At 43.0% G+C, this 13,796-nt stretch overlaps 1 long non-coding RNA gene across 3 annotated transcripts; it reads left to right on the top strand.

Moving 5' to 3' along the window:
• The first annotated feature begins 532 nt into the window (after window positions 1-532).
• LOC135534499 (uncharacterized) lies at window positions 533-11,590 on the top strand. Of its 3 annotated transcripts, none has more exons than XR_010454697.1 (6): window positions 533-600; window positions 700-731; window positions 1,105-1,451; window positions 6,978-7,179; window positions 7,593-7,722; window positions 9,902-11,590. It is a non-coding gene; the product is annotated as an uncharacterized LOC135534499 (long non-coding RNA). The 3 variants fall into 3 exon arrangements; XR_010454698.1 differs by having other exon boundaries at window positions 6,978-7,196; XR_010454696.1 differs by lacking the exon at window positions 6,978-7,179.
• The last annotated feature ends 2,206 nt before the right edge of the window (window positions 11,591-13,796 follow it).

Here is a 13,796-nt window from a genome sequence, read left to right as displayed (position 1 = left end):
TTGCACAACAAGCCTCCTTGAATTTGTAACACTCCTGCTTCAGGAAGTGATGTCACTGAGTACTGCCCCTATAGGACCTTCTACCTCCACCTGGGATGTGGATGCCTGATGGAGAGCTAAGAGTCAAAACGTTGTTATAATAAAATCATCTGGGAGCATGAGCAGCATGCGTAATGTGCAGTAGCCTATATATCATATATGTATTGGATAACATCACAATCATTTGGTATTTTTTAACTTGGGCTCATAAAATGTCTTTCATTTAGTGCTCATAAAATGTATTTAATATATGGCTCATCAGGCTTAGGTAGCATCAGGCTTGAATATTAGATTAAATCTCGAATCAAATCAAGATGTAGGCCTATTTATATGCTTTTGAATTACACTTCCGGCTTTGGAGAGAAATACTGTATAACCTGGAGAAAAGTGATTTCTTCTCGGGATGGAACATTTGTAAAATACCTGGAAAATATTCAACCCTAGTCCACACTTCAGTCCAGTTGGTGGCAGTAACGCATCTTTAAGTTGGTTCCGAGGGCAATATCAATCCACAGAAGAAAAGAGTGGGACTTTCTTTGTTCCTTGTTCTCAGAAAATGGGGTACGTGTTAACATAGCATTCCACAAATGTTTAACAAAGTCCTTGGATTATTAGAAGCCGATTTCAAAGAGTGTATGTCTCTCTGTCTTTGTCTTTCAGGTTGCACGTGGTCTCCATACCTCTTATTATCAGTAAGTAAAAAAGTGTTACCATATGGTTTGTATGGACGAGTAGTAGGTCCTATATCAAACTTTTACAAATACCCTTTAAATAAATGGCATACATGCTGACCAGACCGCGTGCGTGCGTCTGCGTCTGCGTGCACATGTTGATTTTGTCCCCCCCACACCAGACGCGATCAAGACACGCAGGTTGAAATATCAAAATTAACTCTGAACCAATTATATTAATTTGGAGACAGGTCGATGAGCAAACATTTATGGCAATTTAGCTAGCTAGCTTGCTGTTGCTAGCTAAATTGCAACAATTTAATGATCTATTATTAATTATTACCAATACCATTCTCTCTTCCACATCATCCTTCTCTCTTTCCACCTATTCCAGATATAAGTGATATCATCAGTGCTAACTACAACCAGTCTACAACCCAGAGAAGTGGCAGCTCCGGGCAGTGACTTCACCCTTAGCTGCTCTTTCCCTTCATCTAAAACCCTGAATCTCAACCACCTGGTCATCAACTGGCAGCGTGAAGAATCCGAGGTGGTCCACAGCTATTACCAAGGGAGAGGTCAGCTAGAAAGACAGAGTGTTGTTTACAAGGGACTCATCTGTTTGAAGACCAGCTCGCTGTGGGAAATGCCTCACGTAGACTGAGTGGTGTGCAGCCGAGTGACTAGGGCCCATACACCTGTGATGTTACAGATGAACAGGCTAGCACCCAGGAAAAGCTGGTAAGTTCCATTGTTGCTGCGTGTTTCTTTTGGTGAACAATTTTATTTATTCTTTATATATTTTTGTGTATTTCACCCCCTTTTTCTCCCCAATTTCGATCTTGTCTCATTGCTGCAACTCCCTAAGGGCTTGGGAGGCAAAAGTCGAGTCATGCGTAACCCGAAACATGACCCACCACACCTTGCTTCTTAACACCCGCCCTGACGGGTGTTCATCTGACGACCGAGGTCAGCCTGCAGGCTCCTGGTCTGCCACAAGGAGTTGCAGGAGCATAAGAGCCAAGTAATGTCCCCTCAGCCAAACGCATCCTAACCCGGATGACTCCTGGGCCAATTATGCGGCGCCCTATGGGACACCCAATCACGGCCGGTTGTGATACAACCCGGGATCAAACCCGGGTCAGTAGTGATGCCTCTAGCACTGCGTGCCTTAGACCTCTGCATCACTCTGAACAATGGTTTTTATTGGGTCACAAGATGAATACAATCATCAAAGAACATTACACCTCCCCCTTTTTTGAACAATAACACCCTCCCATCCCATCCATCCCAAGCATAACCCTGGCAGCCCCAGCCTTTCCCCAAATTTGGACAACCCATTATATTAAACTAAACATATACAAAAAATGGAAGTTATAATAAAATATAAATAAACAACACACTACACGAGTACAAATTATAAACAGAAAAGATGTTTGCCAATATAACACATTTTACACCACACACCTACATCATCTACTGCAATTCAACGTTTTCTGTGGCAAAGTCTGGCTTTATTCACACGGCAGTGGATAACTCCACATAACTACATCTTGAAAATATGCTAGACATGTGGAGGCAACCAGCACTGAACAACAAGTTTTGGCAGCAGTCAACCCACCCAGCCAAACCTTTCGCTGTTTCTCATTCAGCTGCATACCAGTATTATCGTTAAGCAACTGCAGAATTGGTTCAAGCGGTACAGTTTTATCAATCATGTCAGAGAGAATAGATGACACTTTCCTCCAAAACTCATAAACCTCAGGACAATCCCATACCATATATTTGTATGTGCCAAGTGTATTGAGGTTACATAGGTCACTGTATGGACTTGGAGCCTGTTTTGCATCAAATCTTACAAGTGGTGTCCATTACGATCGATGACAATGTTTAAAATGAATTAGCCGATGGTTTGGGTTCTTTGATGAATGAAATATTTTCTCCCAGACATTCGCTCAATCAATAGCCTTATCATTGACAGCGAATCCTATACCCATGTTTTAATGCTTTAAACATTTGAAAAATGTTTCTCCTTTTAGTAATTGAAGATGACAGTAAATACACAACCTCTGGACAAGAATGTAAAAATCCACACTATCATCGGGTGCCTTCCCAAACTTGTACCCAATGGGACCCCACAGGCACAAGTGCTGACCGCAGTCTAAGATATAGAAAGAATGACAACCCTGGCAAATCAAAACGTAAGGACACACTCTGAGTTGAATATATCCCCTAGGTTATTGACCCCTTTTGCAGACCAGGCTCAATTGGTTTACTACTGGAAGTAATAGCCTTGTTATGCCACAGAGGTGTATGGAGATGCCATTTCCAGTTACCACCTAGAACCCTTCTCAACCTTCCTAAAATTCTCAATTGAATTAGAAATAATAGGACCAAAATACAATATTCTTATTAGATATACCAGAAATGGATGCATCCTGCAGTCTAATAGGTGAAACAAGTTCTTCCTCAATAGTTCTCCAGGAGACTGATGCAGACTGATCAAACCATGATCTAAGTGGGCATAACTGGTGGTCAATACTCACATTTGGTAATGCAAGTCCACCATTATACTTCTTTCATTGTAACACCTCAAACCTGATCTTTGGATGCTTGCCATTCCAAAGGGATTCACGTATAAATGTATCAATCATTCCCCAATAACCTAGTGATGGAGGGAGTGGGATCATCATGCTCAGGAAACTAATACTTCCGGCGCTGACAGAGATGGCCGCCTCGCTTCGCGTTTCACGGAAACTATGCAGTTTTTTGTTTTTTTACGTGTTATTTCTTACATTAGTACCCTAGGTCATCTTAGGTTTCATTACATACAGTCGAGAAGAACTACTGTATATAAGATCAGCGTCAACTCACCATCAGTACGACCAAGAATATGTTTTTCGCGACGCGGATCCTGTGTTCTGCCTTACTTACAGCATATCGATTGCGCAACCAGGGGTGGAAAAACCTTGGATCACTGTTACTCTAACTTCCGCAACGCATATAAGGCCCTGCCCCACCCCCCTTTCGGAAAAGCTGACCACGACTCCATTTTGCTGATACCTGCCTACAGACAAAAACTAAAACAAGAAGCTCCCACGCTGAGGTCTGTCCAACGCTGGTCCGACCAAGCTGACTCCACACTCCAAGACTGCTTCCATCACGTGGACTGGGACATGTTTCGTATTGCGTCAGATAACAACATTGACGAATACGCTGATTCGGTGTGCGAGTTCATTAGAACGTGCGTTGAATATGTCGTTCCCATAGCAACGATTAAAACATTCCCTAACCAGAAACCGTGGATTGATGGCAGCATTTGCGTGAAACTGAAAGCGCGAACCACTGCTTTTAATCAGGGCAAGGTGTCTGGTAACATGACTGAATACAACAGTGCAGCTATTCCCTCCGTAAGGCAATCAAACAAGCTACGCGTCAGTACAGAGACAAAGTAGAATCTTAATTCAACGGCTCAGACACAAGAGGCATGTGGCAGGGTCTACAGTCAATCACGGACTACAGGAAGAAATCCAGTCACGGACCAGGATGTCTTGCTCCCAGACAGACTAAATAACTTTTTTGCCCGCTTTGAGGACAATACAGTGCCACTGACACGGCCTGCAACGGAAACATGCGGTCTCTCCTTCACTGCAGCTGAGGTGAGTAAAACATTTAAATGTGTTAACCCTCGCAAGGCTGCAGGCCCAGACGGCATTCCCATCCGCGCCCTCAGAGCATGCGCAGACCAGCTGGCTGGTGTGTTTACGGACATATTCAACCAATCCCTATACCAGTCTGCTGTTCCCACATGCTTCAAGAGGGCCACCATTGTTCCTGTTCCCAAGAAAGCTAAGGTAACTGAGCTAAACGACTACCGCCCCGTAGCACTCACTTCCGTCATCATGAAGTGCTTTGAGAGACTAGTCAAGGACCATATCACCTCCACCCTACCTGACACCCTAGACCCACTCCAATTTGCTTACCGCCCAAATAGATCCACAGACAATGCAATCTCAACCACACTGCACACTGCCCTAACCCATCTGGACAAGAGGAATACCTATGTGAGAATGCTGTTCATCGACTACAGCTCGGCATTCAACACCATAGTACCCTCCAAGCTCGTCATCAAGCTCGAGACCCTGGGTCTCGACCCCGCCCTGTGCAACTGGGTACTGGACTTCCTGACGGGCCGCCCCCAGGTGGTGAGGTTAGGTAACAACATCTCCTCCCCGCTGATCCTCAACACTGGGGCCCCACAAGGGTGCGTTCTGAGCCCTCTCCTGTACTCCCTGTTCACCCACGACTGCGTGGCCACGCACGCCTCCTTGCGGATGACACAACAGTGGTAGGCTTGATTACCAACAACGACGAGACGGCCTACAGGGAAGAGGTGAGGGCCCTCGGAGTGTGGTGTCAGGAAAATAACCTCACACTCAACATCAACAAAACTAAGGAGATGATTGTGGACTTCAGGAAACAGCAGAGGGATCACCCCCCTATTCACATCGATGGAACAGTAGTGGAGAGAGTAGCAAATTTTACATTCCTCGGCATACACATCACAGACAAACTGAATTGGTCCACTCACACAGACAGCATCGTGAAGAAGGCGCAGCAGCGCCTCTTCAACCTCAGGAGGCTGAAGAAATTTGGCTTGTCACCAAAAGCACTCACAAACTTCTACAGATGCACAATCGAGAGCATCCTGGCGGGCTGTATCACCGCCTGGTACGGCAACTGCTCCGCCCTCAACCGTAAGGCTCTCCAGAGGGTAGTGAGGTCTGCACAACACATCACCGGGGGCAAACTACCTGCCCTCCAGGACACCTACACCACCCGATGTTACAGGAAGGCCAAAAAGATCATCAAGGACATCAACCACCCGAGCCACTGCCTGTTCACCCCGCTATCATTCAGAAGGCGAGGTCAGTACAGGTGCATCAAAGCTGGGACCGAGAGACTGAAAAACAGCTTCTATCTCAAGGCCATCAGACTGTTAAACAGCCACCACTAACATTGAGTGGCTGCTGCCAACACACTGACACTGACTCAACTCCAGCCACTTTAATAATGGGAATTGATGGGAAATTATGTAAATATATCACTAGCCACTTTAAACAATGCTACCTTATATAATGTTACTTACCCTACATTATTCATCTCATATGCATACGTATATACTGTACTCTATATCATCGACTGCATCCTTATGTAATACATGTATCACTAGCCACTTTAACTATGCCACTTTGTTTACATACTCATCTCATATGTATATACTGTACTCAATACCATCTACTGTATCTTGCCTATGCTGCTCTGTACCATCACTCATTCATATATCCTTATGTACATATTCTTTATCCCCTTACACTGTGTATAAGACAGTAGTTTAGGAATTGTTAGTTAGATTACTTGTTGGTTATTACTGCATTGTCGGAACTAGAAGCACAAGCATTTCGCTACACTCGCATTAACATCTGCTAACCATGTGTATGTGACAAATAAAATTTGATTTGATTTGATTTGAATATGTGGCAGCACATTCATCTTTATGGAAGCAACCCTAGTTTATAAGGAAGCATGCAACTTCTCCCAAATGGTTAGATCTCGTTAAATTTGATGATAATTCCAATTCAGCAGACAGTGCAGAGATGTTTGTATTCTAATACTCAAATAAGTGAACTGAGTTTTCATAGGAATTGTTGAGGGAAATGACACTTTCATGGGCGCTTCATTAAGCAACATTAATGCTGATTATGTCCGATGTATCTTATACCCAGACAGCAACTTGAGTTCTTCAAATGTAGATAATAAAGATGGGATTGAATTCTGAATATCTGTCATATATAGGAGGATATCATCCGCATATAGTGATATTATATGAGTGGATAATTTAAGCAGTATAGGTGAAGAAATTACATTCTGCCTTAGATGTTTGGCTAAAGGCTCTAGTGACAGAATGAATAATGTTGGGGATAGACCATCACCTTGTCTACACCCCTGAAAAATAGGGAACGGACTTGAGTGTATGCCATTAGTAGACACCATAGCAACAGTGTTAGCAGATAACACACAAACATGTAGATACATTTTTTCCCCGAAACCTAATTTTGTTGCTGCATATTTATAATGAAACTTAAATGGTGACAACTGGCCTTACAAAAGTATTTATAATATCTCAATCCAGCCCCTTATGATAATACCAGGCTATCCGTCTAAGCCACTTGTGATGGCTTCATTGTCACCCTCCCTGCCTCTCAGGGGTATCCCCAGCCAGAGCGACCATGGGAAGGTGTGATGGGCAAATACATCACCACTATGGAGTTGGACAGCAGGGGGCGCTATGAGCTGGAGAGTGAAGTGACCCTGAGGCTGAACAGCACTCTGACTGTTACAGCCAAGCTGAGACTGAGGGTTCTGGACCAGAGTTTTACTAAGTCTCTCACACTCCACCCACCACCAGGTACACAGGGTTCCAAGGTTTGTTCGTTGACTCAGTGTTGTTTTCAGATACTTCATTTACAGTACTTTTTGCGAGATTTGATATTTTTCATCATTCATTTGTTTTATTCTTCTGGTGCTGTATGTACCTAACACAGTCCATCAAGATGTGAAACCATACTTGCATATAGTGTTTAGAGGGAGCTGCAGGTCACAGAAGGTGATGTTATGTGCGAAGCTAAGCTGCCTGCAGCTGGCTCCACCACCACATCCACCCACTTTTGACCATGTCCTTCTCCAGGGAAAGATGTGATTGTGTTGTTCACAATACTATACTACAGTTCATGATCAAGTACTAGTCAGATATAGAGGGAAATGTTGTCTATTTCAGTGACTGAGGTTGAGTGTTCCTTTCTTCTCTCCTCCCTTCCACAGTGTGCTGTGTGATGCCTGCTGAGCAGAGGAGAAGATTGTTGATGTATCCACTGCTGCTAATGCTGTTGGAAGAGGTCTGAGCAGGAGACCAAAATGGATAAGAAAACACAAGAATATAAGTTTTAACCAGGCAAGTTAAAACAGCAATCTTCAGTTAAGAACAAATTCTTATTTTCAATGCCAGCCTAGGAACAGTGGGTTAACTGTCTGTTCAGGGACAGAACAACAGATTTGTACCTTGTCAGCTCAGGGGTTTGAACTTGCAACCTTCTGGTTACTAGTCCAACACTCTAACCACTAGGCTACCCTGCCTCCCCAGAATGATCTTCAGTCAACAGGCTTTATGCCAGAGCAACTATCATTGCTTGTTTACAGAGAAAACATAAAGGGAGGACAACCTTTTACACCAAAGTCCATTTTCATGGATAATACATTATACACAAAGTTCAACACAATACAGTTGACTGATTCCTTACAGGACTCAGACTAACTCAAAATCATATGAGGAATGGGAGCTGCACACCGCACATAAACTTGTCTGGCCTAGCTGGATGGTCACCCACATAAATGTATATACTAATATTTTGTTTGCGTATACTCCGCCCATTTCCCTCCCCAATATTCCAATTTGTGCCACCCATGACTGAGAGACCTACATGGCAAGTATAGACCACATATTGTTACATTACAGCCTTATTCTAAAATGGATTAAATTGTTTTTTCCCCCTCATCAAACTACAAACAATATCCCATAATGACAAAGCAAAAACGTTTTTTTATACATGACCTACAAGCTTCGCACACCTGTATTTGTTGAGTTTCTCCCATTCTTCACTGCTCTGTCAGGTTGAATGGTGAGCGTCGCTGCACAGCAATTTTCAGATCTCTCCAGAGATGTTCGATTGGGTTAAGGTCTGGGCTCTAGCTGGGCCACTCAAGGACATTCAGAGACTTGCCCCAAAGCCACTCTTGCGTTGTCTTGGCTGTGTGCTTAGGGTCATTGTCCTGTTGGAAGGTGAACCTTTGCCCCAGGTCCTGAGCGCTCTGGAGCAGGTTTTCATCAAGGATCTCTCTGTAATTTGCTTCATTCATCTTTCCCTCGATCCTGACTAGTCTCCCAGTCCCTGCCTCCACCATACTTCACCGTAGGGATGGTGCCAGGTTTCCTCCAGACGTGACATTTGGCATTCAGGTCAAAGAATTCAATCTTAGTTTCATCATACCAGAGAATCTTGTTTCTCATGGTCTGAGAGTCCTTTAGGTGCCTTTTGGCAAACTCCAAGTGGGCTGTCAAGTGCTTTTTTACTGAAGACTGGCTTCTGTCAGGACATCATAAAGGCCTGATTGATGGAGTGATGCAGAGATAGTTGTTCTTCTGGAAGGTTCTCCCATCTCCGCAGAGGAACTCTGGAACTCTGTCAGAGTGACCATTGGGTTCTTGGTCACCGCCCTGACCATGTCCCTTCTCCCCCAATTGCTCAGTTTGGCCAGGTGGCCAGCTCTAGGAAGAGTCTTGGTGGTTCCAAACTTCTTCCATTTAAGAATGATGGAGGCCACTGTGTTCTTGGGGACCTTCAATGCAGCAACATTCTTTGGCACACTTTCCCAGATCTGTGCCTTGACAAAATCCTGTCTCAGAGCTCTACAGATATTTCCTTCGACCTCATGTCTTGGTTTTTGCTCTGACATGCACTGTCAACTGTGGGACCTTATATAGACACGTGTGTGCCTTTCCAAATCATGTTTACCACAGGTGGTCTCCAATCAATTTGTAGAAACATCTCAAGGATGATAAATGGAAACAGGATGCACCTGAGCTCAATTTTGAGTTTCATAGCAAAGGGTCTGAATACTTAAGGTAATTCAGTTTTTTTTGGTATGAATTTGCTAAACTTTCTAAAAACCCGTTTTTGTTTTTTCATTATGGGGTATAGTGTGTAGATTGATTATGAAACCTGAACCTCAACAACGTGATTGTCAACTGGCAGTGTGGAGAATCAGAGGTGGTCACAGCTATTACCATGGGAGAGATCAGCTGGAAAGACAGTGTTGTTTACAAAGGACACACTCATCTGTTTGAAGACCAGCTCGCTGTGGGAAATGTCTCATTTAGTGGTGTGCAGCTGAGTGACCAGGGCCCATACACCTGTGATGTGATGGATGAACAGGGATTAAGAGACAAACAAGTATTAAGCTATCGGCACAAAATCAGTTAATAGTCATCTACTTGCCTAAAGCCTATTGCAGTCAGAATTATCCTTGGGTTAAAACTGAATATGAGTGTTGTTGTTGTTTTTGTTTACCCCTAGCCCCCTACAAGGAGCCCCGGCTCTCTGTACAGTCATCCTGTGACAGCTTCATCATCACCCTCAACTCCTCCCAGGGTTTCTCCCAGCCTGATGTGTGGTGGACGGATTCATCCTAAATATGGATTTGACATTTCACTTTGAGGGCAAATGAGTCATATGAGCATTGTGTATAGATGTACTTCATGCAAGAATAACACCATTGCAGAGTGCAACTTTCCATGACAGGAACTGTTTACAATGCCCTCAATGAAAGGTTCAGTGGCCAGGCAGTACTACTAGAGGAACAGGTCTCTGGGATGTGAAGCTGAAAGCCTGTCTCTTTCTCTCTTCTCCTCCTCTTCAACAGAATGCTGTGAGCTGCCTCTTGCAACCGGGGGCAGACCGGCTTTGGTATTATTAGGGATAAGTCCCGCTTTGCCATGCAAATGAACTGAATCCCCAAAAACATTTCCACTGCATTTCAGCCCTGCCACAAAAGGACCAGCTGACATCATGTCAGTGATTCTCTCGTTAACACAGGTGTGAGTGTTAACGAGAACAAGGCTGGAGATCACTCTGTCATGCTGATTGAGTTTGAATAATAGATTGAAAGTTTCAAAAGGAGGGTGGTGCTTGGAATCATTGTTCTTCCTTTGTCAACCATGGTTACCTATAAGGAAAAGCATGCCGTCATTGCTTTGCACAAAAAGGGCTTCACAGGCAAGGATGCTGCTGCCAGTAAGATTGCACTTAAATCAATCACTTATCGGATCATCAAGAACTTAGAGGAGAGCAGTTCAATTGTTGTGAAAAGGCTTCAGGGTGCCCAAGAAAGTCCAGCAAGCGCCAGGACTGTCTCCTAAAGTTGATTCAGCTGCGGGATCGGGGCACCACTAGTACAGAGCTTGCTCAGGAATGGCAGCAGGCAGGTGTGAGTGCATCTGCATGCACAGTGAGGCGAAGACTTTTGGAAGATGGCCGGGTGTCAAGAAGGGCAGCAAAGAAGCCACAGGAAAAACATCAGAGACAGACTGATATTCTGCAAAAGGTACATGGGTTTGTCTGCTGAGGACTGGGGTAAAGTCATCTTCTCTGATGAATCCCCTTTCCGATTGTTTGGGGCATCCGGAAAAAGCTTGTCTGGAGAAGACAAAGGTGAGTGCTACCATCACTCCTGTGTCATGCCAACAGTAAAGCATCCTGAGACCATTCATGTGTGGGGTTGCTTCTTAGCCAAGGGAGTGTGGGCTCGCTCACAATTTTACCTAAACACAGCCATGAATAAAGAATGGTACCAACACATCCTCCGAGAGCAACATCTCCCAACCATCCAGGAAGAGTTTGGTGGCGAACAATGCCTTTTCCAGCATGATGGCGCACGTTGCCATAAGGCAAAAGTGATAACGAAGTGGCTCGGGGAACAAAACATTGATATTCTGGGTCCATGGCCAGGAAACTCCCCAGACCTTAATCCCATTGAGAATTTGTGGTCAATCCTCAAGATGTGAGTGGACAAACATAACCCCACAAATTCTGACAAACTCCAAGCATTGATTATGCAAGTATGGGCTGCCATCAGTCAGGATGTGGCCCAGAAGTTAATTGACAGCATGCTAGGGAAGATTGCAGAGGTCTTGAAAAATAAGGGTCAACACTGCAAATACAGTGCATTGCGAAAGTATTCAGCCCCCTTGAACTTTGCAACCTTTTGCCACATTTCAGGCTTCAAACATAAAGATATAAAACTGTATTTTTTTGTGAAGAATCAACAACAAGTGGGACACAATCATGAAGTGGAACGACATTTATTGGATATTTCAAACTTTTTTAACAAATCAAAAACTGAAAAATTGGGCGTGCAAAATTATTCAGCCCCCTTTGTAGCGCCACCTTTTGCTGCGATTACAGCTGTAAGTCGCTTGGGGTATGTCTCTATCAGTTTTGCACATCGAGAGACTGAAATTTTTTCCCATTCCTCCTTGCAAAACAGCTCGAGCTCAGTGAGGTTGGATGGAGAGCATTTGTGAACAGCAGTTTTCAATTCTTTCCACAGATTCTCGATTGGATTCAGGTCTGGACTTTGACTTGGCCATTCTAACACCTGGATATGTTTATTTTTGAACCATTCCATTGTAGATTTTGCTGATTATGTCCCACTTGTTGTTGATTCTTCACAAAAAATACAGTTTTATATCTTTATGTTTGAAGCCTGAAATGTGGCAAAAGGTCGCAAAGTTCAAGGGGGGCGAATACTTTCGCAAGGCACTGTATTGACTCTTTGCATCAACTTCATGTAATTGTCAATAAAAGCCTTTGACACTCATGAAATGCTTGGAATTATAATTATACAGTATTCCATAGTAACATCTGACAAAAATATCTAAAGACACTGAGGCAGCAGACTTTGTGAAGATTAAAATTTGTGTCATTCTCAAAACATTTACATTTACATTTACATTTAAGTCATTTAGCAGACGCTCTTATCCAGAGCGACTTACAAAACCTTTGGACACGACTGTAATTCTTATTTGACCATGCTTAAAGTGATATTAAGTGTCAGATTTGTTATTGTTCCACGTCTATCAATCATTGCCCTTCTTTAAGAGGCTTTGGAAAAGCTCCCTGGTCTTTGTAGTTGTATTTGTGCTTTAAATGCAATACGTGACTATGGGACCTTATAGATGTTGTATGTAAGGGGGACTGGTGAGTCCATGTAACTTCTTATTTGATTTAGTAAGCCAAATGTTACTCCTGAACTAATTTTCCTAAACAAATGTGGTGAATACTTATGCAGCAAATATACTGAACAAAAATACAACGCAACATGTGAAGGGTTGGTCCCATGTTTCTTGAGCTGTAATAAAAGATCCCTGAATTTTTCCAGAAGCACAAAAAGCTAATTTGTTTACATCCCGGTTAGTAAACCTTTCTCCTTTGTCAAGATAGTCCATTCACCTGACAGGTGTTGCAACCTAGACATGTGAAATTCATAGATTACGGCCTCATTAATTCATTTCAATCAACTGATTTCCTTATATGAACTGTAACTCACTACAATCGTTGAAATGGTTGCATGTTGCATTTATATTTTGGTTCAGTATGTACTTTTGTTATTTAGGTTTTTCTCATTTATACAAATTTGTTGAATTTTCTTTTCACTTTGACATGGAGTATTTTGTGTTATTTAAATTAAATCTATTTTAATCCCACTTTGTAATGCAACAAAATTGGAAAAAATCCAAGGGGGGTGAATAATTACATACGATACCCACTGTAAGGATTACTTTTCTGATAGGATTTACATACATGATGGCACAAGGGAATTACCATAACTGTGTGCACTAAGTACCACACCCACACTCTCTCACTATCACTCTCACACATTTTATATGGTAAGAGCTGCTCTAACTTCACCATTTGGAGAGATGTAGGCTTGCAACCCCATAACAACTACAATATCTTAGCGAACAGTAAGCAGTCAGATCACATAATGTTTTTACATAACTGAAATGTAGAGTATGTTTACTCTAATCAATTTTGATGGACATTTTGCCCAATGTTATTGTCAAAGGGTTCCCAACTACTGTAGGAAAAGTACTATCCACCTTACAGTTGGGCTGGTTGTAAAGTTGATGCTACTTGACGTTGTGGATGTAACTGCAACTTCTGGGGCATATTACAGAAATATTTCACGTTATTACATGGTACTTGGTGTCACTCTGTGAGACAGTTTATTACATTCCCAATTTACTGTTGCTGCAACACAGGTTATTTTGAAAAGCAACTGTTCAACCAGCATATCAACCAATAGTTGTTGCAACAAGACATGCTCGACTAACCTTGAGCCACCCACAGAAGGTACAAATCCAACACACCTACTCCTCCATCACCACCTTAAGTATAATAGTTTTGTAAA

Source organism: Oncorhynchus masou, unplaced genomic scaffold, assembly GCF_036934945.1.
Source record: "Oncorhynchus masou masou isolate Uvic2021 unplaced genomic scaffold, UVic_Omas_1.1 unplaced_scaffold_3486, whole genome shotgun sequence".
Classification (NCBI taxonomy): Eukaryota; Metazoa; Chordata; class Actinopteri; order Salmoniformes; family Salmonidae; genus Oncorhynchus; species Oncorhynchus masou.
Note: the sequence above shows the minus strand (reverse complement) of the source record. Positions and strands in the feature narration are given on the sequence as shown.